Source organism: Adiantum capillus-veneris, chromosome 5 (assembly GCF_014529385.1).
Source record: "Adiantum capillus-veneris isolate H3 chromosome 5, ASM1452938v2, whole genome shotgun sequence".
NCBI classification, from domain to species: domain Eukaryota; kingdom Viridiplantae; phylum Streptophyta; class Polypodiopsida; order Polypodiales; family Pteridaceae; genus Adiantum; species Adiantum capillus-veneris.
Window position 1 is genome coordinate 126008913 of NC_140935.1, and position 14101 is coordinate 126023013.

General features: G+C 46.0%; 1 protein-coding gene across 13 annotated transcripts in view; it reads right to left on the bottom strand.

Moving 5' to 3' along the window:
- The window catches only part of RHL1 (root hair initiation protein root hairless 1 (RHL1)), a 119992-nt gene that overhangs the window by 38295 nt on the left and 67596 nt on the right, over positions 1-14101 (bottom strand). The window lies entirely within an intron of this gene.

The following is a 14101-nucleotide window of genomic DNA, read 5'->3' on the forward strand; positions in this document are numbered from 1 at the left end:
AAAGGGCCAGGCCGGTTTTAGGAGGGATTTCTCCACTCTTCATCATATTCTGACACTCAGGACCATCATTGAGGAGAGCAGATCACATGGGAGACGGATTTATTGTAGCTTTGTGGATTTCCGCAAAGCATTTGACATGGTATCGAGAGCTCGATTGATGCGCACACTCCAGGAGATGGGGGTGCCCATAGTGTTGCTTTGGGGGATTATGGCTCTATACAGATCAGTGATGGGACATGTACGCACCTCGGAGGGATATCTGATTTAGTTCACTCCACCACTGGGGTGAAACAGGGATGCCCATTGTTTCCTACTCTATTTGGTATGTATGTTGATGAGGTGTCTGATTACATTGACAGAGAGGGTGATAGGGGTGCCCAGCCAGCAGGGACGTGGATCCAATTGTTGTTATATGCTGATGATATTGTGTTGATCTCTGACTCACCACAGGGTATGCAACGACAGTTGGATGCATTACACAATTTTGCAGAGGATAGTGGATTGTTTGTAAACCTTGGTAAAACCAAGGTTATGGTGTTTAACACCACACCACAGTGGATCAGGAGATCAACACCGACTTTCAGATATGGTCAGGAGATCGTAGAGTATACAGATGCATACGCTTACCTTGGGGTTGTCTTCACTGGGCCGACGTTTCCTTTGGGGAGAGCAACAGAAACTAGACTGACTAGAGCTTATGCGGCCTTTGGAGGCTTGGATAGGATGTGTTCGCAGGTTCAGTTCCAGGAACCTCGGACAAAGTTAATGGCTCTTTGATACTTTAGTAGCCTCAGCTATGTTATATGCAGTGCAGATATGGGGATCTTCTGTAGGCCAAGATGGTTGGAGACGTATGGTATCTATGATGTCTCGACTAATCAGAGCCAAGGCCTCCGTACCCCACACTATCATTCGAGCAAAGCTAGTTGCCCCTCCTATGGAGATTGAGGCGCTTACCAGATCAGCCTCCTTTGTGCACAGCTTGTGGGATACTACTAGAGACAGATATGCTAGAATGGCCCTTGAGTCTTCCAGACATTTAGCTATTCAGGGGGACACTTCATGCTGGTATGCATAGATAACATCATGGTTTCAGATGCATGGCTTCACCATGGACAAGCTGCCCCCTTTCCAGTACTCTCTTCAGACACCTTACACGGGTTACTAGACTCATTTGTCAGGACCTGATCCAGCTGGATACCAAGAGGACATGGATAGAGCCGCCACAAGAGTTGGGCACGAAGATGGCTTTCTATAGAGAGCATCTTCTCCACCTCACAGGAGATGGGTTTGTGATTCGACCCAGCTACATGGATACACATGTCTCATGGTTTGCGGTGTGCCATTGGTCAGATACGCAAATCCTCACATCAGCTGGAGATTGAGACTGGCAGATTCAGAGGGATACCAACAGACAACAGGATATGCTGCTTATGCCAGCTAGAGCCAGAGACAGAGCTACATTACATATGTCATTGCACAGTGTATTATGAGATTCCGGGCCGTTTCCACTGCTTATTCAGAGAGGGTTTTGGTCCTTTCTCTAGGGTCATGAGTTATGAGGATCAGAGATGTCTTGGCGTATATCTACTTGAGTTACACAGATATAGAGACACTTTACTGGGGAGAGCTAGAGAGAGACAGTCCCAGAGACAAATTACAGATTTCTTTTCACTAGATATGGGACAGCCAGAGGAGTAGCCATCACTGCAGAGCTCGGCCGACACTCATTCGACCACTACCGGCACTCTCATCGACCGAGCGCTGGAGCTACGGAGATCCAGACGGCCACAATTGAGGAGAGGGGCTACACAACATCGACGAAGACTACAGCAGAGGATTTGAGCCATACTCTCTCGACATCAAGAGTGCAGATGAGGATGCATTCTAGTAGTAGTAGTGTTCTCAGAGACCTGAAAATGGCCATTCCTTGTAACTATGGTTAATATAACATTTCATCTCCCTCCCTCCCTCCCTCCCTCTCTCCCTCTCTCTCTCAAAATGCTCCTAAGAAGTTTATTTAATACTTTGTATTTAGTTTTTCACATTTATTTTCATACTTTTCACGCTTAGTACTTTAGTACTAAGGTACCCAGACATTGTAACAGATTCACCACTTTTGTATCAGTTTGGTCTCATAGGTCATTCTGGCCTTTTGAAGACGTTAATATAACATTTCATTTCATTTCATCTCTCTCTCTCTCTCTCTCTCTCTCTCTCTCTCTCTCTCTCTCTCTCTCTCTCTCTCTCTCTCTCTCTCATGGATTAGCCATACTTAATGGTTTACAACGATTTCCTGGAGCAGCCGGTTTCACATGCTTCCCACACAGACATGGGGCCAGTACAGTGGATTATGTTATGACACAACCGAGCTTTGTACCCTGCATTCAAGATTTCATAGTGGGAGCCAGGCCAGTGGGCATAGCAGTAGATCATGCTCTCTTGACACTGTCCGTTAAATTTCAGTATAGTACAACCCAGACATTAGGAGGTAGGTCACACACCCGCTATACATTTACACCAGAGACTGATTTCGTTTATACAGAGGAGATCTGGGACCGTCTATTGGAAGGCACAACTAGCACAAATGGTACAGGCCTCTCAGTGGAGGAGTGCACCACTCTAGTGACTAAGACACTGCATGGGGCTGCATCAATGGCATACCCACACACTCAGCCTGGCAAGAGATGACATTCTGGGAGCATGCCCCAGAATAGTTGGTATGATGAAGAGTGCAGAGAGATGAGAGCCCAGCTTCAGAGGGATCTTATCTTAGGAGTCATCACCTACAGACAATCTCGGATTGCTTTCCGACGCCTTGTGCAACGAAAGAAGCGAGCTTACCTAGCTCAGATGGAGCAAGACTTATATCAGATGTTCTTGAGTAGGGACTCAGGAGAGGCATGGCGACTCTTCCATGAGCACTCCCCTCCCCCAGTGATTACTTCACCTGATGTGTGGGGCCAATATGCGACATCATTATATACGGTTCCTGGACAGGAACTCCTTCCAGACCCTACCAAGCCTTGCCCAGCTACGAGCACTTTCTTTACATCTGAGATGGTACAAAGGGCCATCAACAGGATGAGGATCGGGAAGGCATATGATCATGACGGTCTAATAGCGGAGCACTTTATACATGCCAGGGATATGCTGATGGAGGTTCTCGCAGTGTTGTTCAATCGTGCCATGTGTGAGGGGTTACCTGAGACTTGGAGGTTGTCTAATATTGTGCCCATCCTCAAGGCTGGTGACCCTACAGAGCTTGGGAACTACCGCACTATTATGGTTGGACACACATTGGCACGGTTGTATGCATCTATTCTAGAGCAACACTTTAGTAATTCGGCAGAGGACAAGGGTGTACGAGCAAAGGGTCAGGCCGGCTTCAGGAGGGGTTTCTCCACTCTTGATCATATTCTGACACTTAGGGCCATCATTGAGGAGGGCAAAGCACATGGGAGACGGATCTATTGTAGCTTTGTGGATTTTCGCAAAGCCTTTGACATGGTACCAAGAGCTCGATTGATGCGCAGACTACAGGAGATGGGGGTGCCCATAGAGGTGATTTGGGGGATTATGGCTTTGTACAGATCAGTGATGGGACATGTACGCACTCCGGAAGGGGTATCTGATTTAGTTCACTCTACTATTGGAGTGAAACAGGGATGCCCATTGTCTCCTACTCTATTTGGTATGTATGTTGATGAGGTGTCTGATTACATTGACAGAGAGGGTGATAGGGGTGCCCAGCTGGCAGGGACGTGGATCCCATTGTTGCTATATGCTGATGATATTGTGCTGATATCTAACTCACCAGAAGGTATGCAACGACATTTGGATGCACTACGCAGTTTTGCAGAGGATAGTGGATTGTGTGTAAACCTGGGTAAAACCAAGGTTATGGTGTTTAACACCACACCGCAATGGGTCAGGAGATCAGCACCTACTTTCAAATATGGTCAGGAGATTGTGGAGTATACAAATGCATACACTTACTTGGGGGTAGTCTTTACTGGGCCGAGATTTTCTTTGAGAAGAGCAGCAGAGACTAGACTAACTAGAGCTGGTGCGGCTCTGGGAGGAATGGAGAGGATGTGTTCGCAGGTTCAGTTCCAGGAACCTAGGACAAAGCTATGGCTCTTTGATACTTTGGTTGCCTCTACTATGTTATATGGGGTGCAGGTTTGGGGACCTTCTGTAGGCCAGGATGGTTGGAGGCGTATGGAGAAGCCCCTGGTATCTATGATCTCTCGACTAATTAGAGCCAAGGCTTCCGTACCGCATGCTATCATTCGAGCGGAATTAGATGCCCCCCCTATGGAGATTGAGGCGCTTACCAGATCAGTCTCCTTTGTACACAGTCTATGGGACACTACCAGAGACAGATATGCCAGGGTGGCTCTAGAGTCCTCCAGACAATTAGCTCTTAATGGGGATACATCATGCTGGTATGCACAGATGGCATCATGGTTTGAGACACATGGTTTTACCATGGACAGATTGCCTCCTTTTCAATACTCTCTACAGGCACCCCTGAGGTCTCTGACGCGGGTAGAGATTAATAGACTCATTCGTCAGGATCTGATCCAGCTGGGCACGAGGAGGACATGGATAGAGCCGATACAGGAGTTGGGCACAAAGATGGCTTTCTAAAGAGAGCATCTTCTCCACCTCACGGGGGATGGGTTTGTGATTCGACCTAGCTATATGGACACGCATCTTTCTCATGGTTTGCGTTGTGCCATTGGATAGATACGCACGTCCTCACATCAGCTCGAGATTGAGACTGGCAGATTCAGAGGGACACCAGCAGATAGCAGGATATGCCACTTATGCCATCTAGAGCCAGAGATAGAGGTACATTACATATGTCATTGCACAGTGTACTATGAGATTCGAGGCCGTTTTCATTGTCTATTCAGAGAAGGTTTTGGGCCTCTATCTAGGGTCATGAGTTATGAGGATCAGAGATGTCTTGGGCTATATCTACTTGAGTTACACAGGCATAGAGAAACTTTACTGAGGAGAGCTGGAGAGAGACAACCCCAGAGACAGATCACAGATTTCTTTACACTAGATAATGTACACCCAGAAGAACAGACAGAGGAGCAGCCAACAATGGAGAGGTCTGCCCGCACTACTGACATTCTCATTGACCGAGCATTGGAGCTAGGGAGATCTAGACGACCCCGATGGAGAAGAGGAGCTACACAGTTTCGAAGGAGGCTACAGCAAAGGATTCGAGCCATACTTGTTCGTCGTCCAGAGTGCAGATGAAGATGGACCTCTATGAAGATGGATCTCTACCTCCCTCCCATATTGTCTACACATTGTACTGCTTAGTTCACACATTTCACGCCTTCCACCTTTCACGCCTATTAGCTTAGTTTAGGATTCCGCAATATTGATATTTTGATATTTTGTTATCCTAGTTTAATTTATTTTGTTAATCTGACTTTGTATCAGATACACCGCATTGTAACTTTCTGGTCTCATAGGTCACTTTGGCTTCTGAAGACGTTAATATAACATTTCATTTCTCTCTCTCTCTCTCTCTCTCTCTCTCTCTCTCTCTCTCTCTCTCTCTCTCTCTCTCTCTCTCTCTCTCTCTCTCTCTCTCTCTCTCTCATCATGAAGCAGAGCGATGAAATCAAAGACCTAGCTCTAAAAAACCAAGAATTGGAACACAAGCTCCAAATGCAAGACCTACGAGTCCGTCACCAAGAGGAGAAGATGCAGGAGCTCCAGGGTGCTCTTGATAAGCACACAGCTACAATGCAAGACACGCTAGCCACACATGATGAAAAGATTGCGCAAATGAATGTATTTGAAAATGTGGGCTCTTGGAAAGATGCATTGACAAACACACCAATGCCTCAGACTTCCTCAATGAACAGAGACATGTATGCTAATGAGGATGACAAAGAATACGCCGAACAAGAGAAAAGAAAAATGAACATTGTGATACGGGGCATCCCCGAATCCAACAACGAGAAGGTCATTACCTTGAACACCGACATCACGGAAATGATCTCCGCTAACTTCGGAATGCATGATGTGGTGGTATATGGTGCACATCGAGTAGGCAAGAAGAAACCAGAAGCAAATCGGGCAATCGTATGCACACTTCTGGATGCCCGCAAGAGGGCTATTATCCTCGAAAATGCCCGCATCTACTTAAAGGATAGCGCACTATACATCAGTGAAGATCGAACGCCGAACCAACAAAAGACCAGACGTGAAGCATATGAAGCTCGCATGAACAAAAAAACAGCCCAAGCGGACACGAAAGGGGAAGCAAAAGAGGAAACAAAATGACAATGCGAGACCCATGGGTTCACGGAACTACATGTGACAAGTTGGAATTGCACAGGCTTCCCGTGGCATAAAGGAGAAGGATTAACGGAAGTCCTACCACAAGCCGATATTCTCTTTTTATTGGAAACATGGGAACACGATGCATGTAGAATACCACACATTGAAGGATATGTCACACACTCCCTACGGATGCCATGTACAAAAATGAGGGGACAAGGAGGAGTCACAGTGATATACCGAGAGGAACTCAAAAAAATGATCACAATTTGCAAGACAGATACTCATAACCGGTACATATGGATCAAGTTTGACACAAAACCTAAACCTATGTTCATTGCCGGGTGCTACATCCCCCATAGAGAGTCACCATTCTATGGTGCCTTCAATGTAGAGAAGAATTACCCTTTCGAGGATCTGTATGCCAATATCCATGCCTATGCACAAGAAGGGATGATTATGCTTATTGGGGACATGAATGCTCGCATAGCACATGCGCAAATGCAAATGGTGGATCTCATGACACCTCCAATGCTTGAACATAATGAGATACTAGATCCCACATGGGAGAGATGTTCGAAAGATCTCATTACAAACCCGCAAGGTATTGCATTGCTCAGTATGATGACATCCTTACAACTAATCGCCGTCAATGGAACAAGTAAGTTTGAAAAATCGAGAGAATGCACATGCTACACGGCCAACAAAGGCATGAGTGTTATTGATTATGTATTGATTGCATATGAGGCATCCCATATTGTAAGTAATTTTACAATTGGGAAGAGGTCACCCAATTCGGACCACACCCCAATCCATGTATGGCTACAAGTTCCCACTCAAAAAGCACAAAAACAGCCCCATGCCCGATCATGGACATACAAAATGCAAGTGGACAAGAAAAGAATGTATGCAGAACATCTAGACAATGCACTTGCTCATGTACCCATGCCATCACACATTGAACAAACATGGCCAATTTTCAAACAAGCTCTATGTGATGCCGTGGAACAAACAATGGGAAAAACGCATCGGCGAGGAAATCATGTTAAAGGGCTACCGCATAACCCATGGTTTGATGAAGAGTGCAAGTATGTCAAAAAACAATTGCGGGCACTGTCAACGACGAACACGGAATGGGAAACTCTATCAAAAGACTACACAAATCTCAAGAGGCGGAAAAGAAGAAACTATGAGCTACGCACGGAGACACAAGCCATAGCCAACTTCAAGAAAAATCCCAAAAAGGAATGGCTGAAAATAAAAGGACGGAGACATGACATTATGGAGGACATAAGCTCAGATGACATGTACATGTATGTGGAACAACTATATGTGCATAATAATGCGGAAGAAATGCCACACATGCAAACCGATCTACATGCCCAAGACCACTTTAATTCCGAAACGGTTAAAAAAGGCATACAGAAACTTGCAAATGGGAAAGCTCCGGAGATACTACACTTGAACTCAGAAATGCTTAAATGGTCAGGTATGAGAGCCAGAGAGTGGATACATAGAATGCTAAACCAAGCCATTGTTCAAGGGCTACCCGAGGATTGGCAAAAGAACTGGATCAAAGCACTTTACAAAAAAGGGGATGTAAATCAGCCTACCAACTACCGTACCATTATGGTAGGATCTTGCATGGCAAAGCTTTTGGGAAGCATCTTAGAACAAAGCATAAGCACATGGGCAAAGACAAATGGAAAACGAGCAAAAGAACAAGCAGGTTTTCAACCAAAACATAACACCATTGATCACCTTGTTTCACTCAGGGTATTAATGGAAGAGAGTCGGCTAAAGGGAAAAACATTATACTGTTGCTTTGTAGATTTCACTAAAGCCTTTGACACGGTCCCGAGAATGGGTATATGGAAAAGGATGGAATGCATAAAAGTACCGATGCATCTCAGGAGTGCGGTAGCACGTCTCTATGACAGAGTCATATGTCAACTAAAAACGCACGAAGGGCTGTCCAAAGCTTTCTCGAGCAACATGGGGGTCAAACAAGGATGCCCTCTCTCCCCTACTCTTTTTGGATTGTGCATTGATCAAATAGAAAGCTTCCTCCCTCAACTAGAAGGGGATGAACCAGCCATCGGGATGCTTACACTTCTCATGCTCATCTATGCAAACGATGTGGCTCTTTTCGCCCATGACATTACAGCTCTACAGAAATTGGTCGATGCGTTAATGCTTTTTGTGAAAATGTGGGTCTATCAATCAATGTAGACAAAACAAAGTTCATGATTGTAAAGACTCGTAAGATGGATATCCACGCCCCCCTCATGTATCAAGGGAAACAAATTGAGAAAGTCAACAGTTTCAAGTACTTGGGGATTGCATCCCGTGCAACTATGCTTGGGGACAATCCGCACATAATAGAATTGACATCGGCCATGCCAAGTACTATCAATTTGAAAACATGTGCACACAAAGGAGCATAAAAAGATGGGAGATAAAAGCGACCATTTTTGAGACATGCGTAGTGCAAGCCATCCTCTACGGAGTGAAAATCTGGGGAGCGAGCATTTCAGCCCACACATGGAATGAAATTGAAAAAATTCAGAAAAAGTTTCTGTATCGACACATGGGGGTTAAAAAGACGACACCATACTCCGTGCTACTCTTGGAGACAGGCAAGAGACCACTAGAAATGAAAGCATTGCAAAAAATGTACACGTATATCATAAAGGTCAAAGCGATGCATACTACTCGAATCCCCCGCATTGAAAGGGAAACAGGATGTGCGCCACAAAAGACAAAAAAAAGCAAATTTCTGTCATCGAGCATCATACAGGACATTAAGAAATGGTTCGCTAAATGGAATGTAGAGACATATGTGGACATGCTTATTGAGGAGGGCAAGGAGGGAGAACACATGCTGAATTTTGAAATTGCATTACTAAATAGCCTCCACACCAAGTGGAAGACAACGCAACACCACTCGAAATTTGAATACTATTGCAAGCATGTCAACACAAAGTATTGGGAAGGCTATAGCACAAACCCAATGGAAGCCCAGGCCCACATACGAACACCCATGCCCCACATGGCACGAAGAGCCATCTCTTTGATGCGCACAAGGTCACATATGCTCAAAATAGAAACAGAGGGGGCTGGCTGAAAATTGATGCTTCTAAACGGATATGCACATCATGTACAATGCAAGCTCCCGAAGATGAAGCACATGTGACATTGGAATGCCCAGAATACGCTCACATCCGGGCTAATTTTCAACCACTTCTAAGCGGTTGCTCTACCTTTGCCGACCTATTATCCAAGACAGACCCCTCCCCTACAACTCTCGGAACATACCTCACCCGCATACATGAGCATCAAGAGACACACATAGGAACACAAAAAGAGAATAACACACACCACACCATACACCCCGGTGAGGGGAGACTATGTATCACTTTGAGGTCCCATGGGTCATTTCTGGCCCCCCGCGAACGTTAATACCAAATCAAATCAAATCTCTCTCTCTCTCTCTCTCTCTCTCTCTCTCTCTCTCTCTCTCTCTCTCACCTATGCACACAGGTGCTTGGAGAGTAGGAAAGAAGGGAGTGGATGAGAAGGGAAACGTCAAAGAGAAAGCACTTATTTTGCGTTTCCCGACTTTGGAAACAAGGAAGGAATTCCTGAAGAAGAGACCAGCACTTAAGAAAACTGGAATATTTATGGGGGATGACCTTACTTTAGCACAAATAGCACATATGCAAGAGTTGATGCCAGAGATCAAGGCAGCAAGGGAGAAGGGAAAAATTGCCTTTTACAGAGGAGGGAAAGTAGTGGTTTTGGAAAAACGCACAACATGACGGTGCGAGACATATGGGACCACACTCCGGATGGCGGCATGGAATTGTAATGGATCATATAGGCTGGATGTGGGTGCCTTTGAAGATAGCTTCAGAGATAGAGACATGGTCTTTTACTCGGAGACACATCAAAAATCAGGACAGTTGATGCCAAGTGTGACTGGCTATTTATGGGAGACAGCTTGTCGGCCAGACGCTAGATCCCAGCATGGAAGTCGAGGTTCAAGAGGTCTTATTCAAGGAAGAGTTGCAGCCGCTATTACAGATTGTCCAAAGAGATGACCAGGCGAGATACATGTGGGTGAGACTGAGAGCTGAGACAGGCAGATTCTTATACATTCCTATATGTTACTTTCCCCCTAGCACATCAGTCTATACCTCACCTAGAGGGCAATCCCCTTTCTCTATACTTGATGATGACATATGGGAGTTCTCTAGAGATGGAGATATCATTCTCTTGCGAGACTTTAATGCCAGGACGGCCAACTCCCAAACGGTATTTTATGATACCTCGGAGGAGATGCTTAGAGAGATGGATATATCGGAGATGGGACTTGACAGACACTCACAGGATAAAGAGCACACAGAGTATGGGAGATATCTCATGGAGATGACAACTACGCATGGTCTGGCCATACTTAATGGTCTAGAGATTTTTCCTTCCTCTGGGGGATTCACATGCTTTCCACACAGACATGGGGCCAGTACAGTGGACTATGTCATGACTTCACCGAGCTTCATCTCTCACATTCAAGATCTCAGTGTGGGCCCTAGGCCTGTTGGAGTAGCAGTAGACCATGCTCTCCTGACTTTTTCAGTCTCTTTCCAGTATAGTGTCTCTCAGACACCACGGAGGATTGCACACACGGTATACTTTTACACCAGAGACGGATTCAGTTTATGTGGAAGAGATTTATAGACGGATGGGGGCAGCCGAGCCTGTATATACAGTGGAGGAGATCACCACTTTATTGACGGAGATCTTGCATGGGGCAGCAGCAGAGGCATACCCACACACTCAACCAGATCAGAGAAGACGTTCTGGGAACATGCCTCAGAATAGTTGGTATGATGAGGAGTGCAGAGAGATGAGAGTTTAGATTCAGAGCGAGCTTATACTTGGAGTCATTACATATAGATAGTCTCGGATTGCCCTTCGGCGTTTAGTGCGACGGAAGAAGCGGGCCTTTTTAGCCCAGATGGAACGTGATTTGTATCAGCTCTTTTTGAGCCGAGATTCAGGTGAGGCCTGGCGTCTCTTCCATGAGCACTCACCTCCTCCAGTGATTACCTCTCCCGAGATTTGGGGTCAATATGCAGCATCATTATATACAGTACCTGGGCAACCACCATTACCAGACCCTCTAGAGCCATGTCCAGACAGAGATTCAGGTGAGGCTTGGCATCTCTTCCATGAGCACTCACCTCCTCCAGTGATTACCTCTCCCGAGATTTGGGGTCAATATGCAGCATCATTATATACAGTACCTGGGCAACCACCATTACCAGACCCTCTAGACCCATGTCCAGCCACTAGTACCTTCTTTACCACTGAGATGGTGAAGAACGCCATTCACAGGATGAGGACTAGGAGAGCATATGATCATGATGGTTTGGTGGCAGAGCATTTGATACATGCTAGAGATTTACTGTCAGAGGTTCTTGCGCGGTTGTTTAACCGTGTCATGTGTGAGGGACTACCCGAGTCCTGGAGATTATCTACTATTGTACCTCTTTTCAAGGCAGGGGACCCCACGGTACCAGGGAACTACCGTACTATTATGATAGGGCACACATTGGCACGGTTGTATGCATCCATTCTTGAAAAGCAACTGAGTAAATGGGCAGAAAATGAGGGCATACGAGTAGCAGGTCAGGCTGGATTCAGGAGGGGTTTCTCCACTTTGGACCATATTCTTACACTCAGAGCCATTATTGAGGAGGGTCGGGCACATGGGAGATGGATGTATTGTTGCTTTGTGGACTTCCGCAAGGCATTTGACACAGTGCCGAGGGCCAGATTGATGCACAGGCTACTGAAGTTGGGAGTACCCACAGAGATCATATGGGGGATCATGGCTTTATACGCCTCAGTGACTGGCCAAGTACGCACTCCTGAGGGGATTTCTGACATTGTTTATTCCACTATTGGAGTGAAACAAGGGTGTCCTTTGTCCCCTACACTTTTTGGTATGTATGTAGATGAGGTCTCTGACTACATTGACAGAGAGGGTGACAGAGGCGCTCAGCTGGCAGGGACATGGATCCCTTCATTATTATATGCTGATGATATTGTGTTAATGTCAGAGTCGCCAGAGGGCATGCAAAGACATTTGGATGCATTGCACAACTTTGCAGAGGATAGTGGACTGTCTGTGAACCTTGGTAAAACCAAGGTTATGGTGTTTAACACCACACCACAGTGGGTCAAGAGATCGGCACCTACACTCGTATATGGCCAGGACACTGTGGAGTACACAGATGAATTTACATATCTGGGGTGGTATTCACGGGACCGAGGTTTACCCTGAGGAGAGCAGCAGAGACTAGACTATCCAGAGCCTATGCGGCATTAGGAGGGCTAGAGAGGATGTGTTCGCAGGTTCAGTTTCAAGAACCACGAACAAAACTATGGCTCTTTGATACTTTGGTTGCTTCAGCTATGCTTTATGGGGTCCAAGTTTGGGGACCATCTGTGAATCATGACAGTTGGAGGAACATGGAGAGACCCTTGGTATTTATGATATCCCGGATGATTAGAGCCAAGGCTTCTGTACCACATGCGATTATTCGAGCGGAGGTAGCCGCCCCTCCTATAGAGATTGAGGCTCTTACCAGATCAGTGTCCTTTATGCACAGTCTATGGGATACACATAGAGGCAGATATACTAGACTGGCTCTTGAGTCCTCTAGACAGTTAGCGATGCAAGGAGATGCAGCATGTTGGTATGCACAGATGACCTCATGGTTTCAGAGACATGGTTTCAGCATGGATAGATTGCCTCCCTTTCAGTATTCCCTGGACGCACCCTCCCTGCCAGTCACACGGACGGAGATCACTAGACTTATTCGTCAGGATCTTATACAATTGGACACCAGGAGGACATGGGTAGAGCCGATACAGGAGTTGGGCACGAAGATGGCTTTCTACAAAGAGCACCTTCTCCAACTTTCAGGGGATGGGTTTGTGACTCGTCCAAACTACATGGACACTCATTTATCTCATGGTCTGCGATGTGCTATTGGTCAGATTCGCACATCCTCACACCAGCTGGAGATTGAGATGGGTAGATTCAGAGGAATACCACCAGAGTCTAGGATATGTCAACTATGCGGTAGAGAGCCAGAGACAGAGCTACACTGCATATGCCACTGCACTGTGTATTATGAGATACGAGGGCGCTTCCATTGCTTATTCAGGGAGGGTTTTGGACCCCTAGATAGAGTCATGAGATATCAGGACCAGAGATGCCTTGGCTTATATCTACTTGAGCTACACCGACATAGAGACAGTCTGTTGGGGAGACATGGAGTACGACAGTCGCAGAGACAGATCACAGATTTCTTTGGATCGAGGGAGCCAAGAGACCAACCACCAGCACAAGGTTGTACCCGCATTCATACCAGAGGCACCCTCATTGACAGGGCGATTGAGCTCGGGAGATCGAGACGACCACGACCGAGACACAGGAGCACACTACATCGACGAAGACTCCAGCAGAGGATCAGAGGCATTCTAGCACGACACCCAGATTGTCATTAAGGGCCTATTCTACATTTTCACATTTCACATTTCACACTTCATTTCAGTTTTCATTTTTATTTTTACTTTCAGTACTTTTTGTACTTGTACTTTAGACATTGTATTAGATTCACCACTTTGTATCTGATGGTCTCATAGGTCATTTTGGCCTTTTGAAGACGTTAATATATCATTTCATTTCATTTCATCTCTCTCTCTC